Source organism: Eimeria mitis, genomic scaffold, assembly GCF_000499745.2.
Source record: "Eimeria mitis Houghton genomic scaffold, Emh_scaff1069, whole genome shotgun sequence".
Lineage (NCBI taxonomy): Eukaryota > Apicomplexa > Conoidasida > Eucoccidiorida > Eimeriidae > Eimeria > Eimeria mitis.
This window is the reverse complement of record NW_013567414.1, coordinates 5,693-6,192: the sequence shown is the minus strand read 5'-3', so window position 1 is coordinate 6,192 and position 500 is coordinate 5,693. Positions and strand designations below refer to the sequence as shown.

The 500-nt window shown below is 59.6% G+C and overlaps 1 protein-coding gene across 1 annotated transcript in view; it reads left to right on the top strand.

Moving 5' to 3' along the window:
- Positions 1-500, top strand: part of EMH_0028740 (uncharacterized protein) — a gene marked incomplete at both ends in the record, with an annotated part of 8,441 nt that overhangs the window by 6,645 nt on the left and 1,296 nt on the right. The gene's annotated exons all lie outside the window — the stretch shown is intronic.

The window sequence follows — 500 nt, the reverse complement described above, 5'->3', positions numbered from 1 at the left end:
GATGCTGACGCAGACGAGCAGCGCCCCAACCCCTACAAAGCCGTTCGACTCAGAAAGTAATTTACACCTGCTGCTGCTCCTGCTGCTGCTGCTGCTGCTGCTGCTGCTGGATCCTCTGCTGCTGCTCCTGGAGCTGCGTGTGTCGTCGCTGCTGCTCGTGCTGCTGGTGCTGCTCACGCTGGATTCAGTGGTGCTGCTGCCTCTGCTGCTGCTGTTCGTGCTGCTGCGCTTGTTCTTGCTGCTGCTGGTGGTAGTGCAAAGCGATTTCGTCGCGTTTCTGGCAGTGATCGTACTCATGCAGCAGCAGCAGCAGCCGCAGCATCAGCAGCAGCAGCAGCCGCAGCAGCAGCAGCAGCGGCAGTATCGCTGGCTGCTGCATTTGTTGGTTTGCGTTGTGCGCGTCCATTTGGTCGCTGACGCTCCCCGTGGCGGTTGCATTCTGCGGTGTCTGGACAGCGACATTCCTTTGCTTTTCCTGCTGCTGCTACTGCTGCTACTGT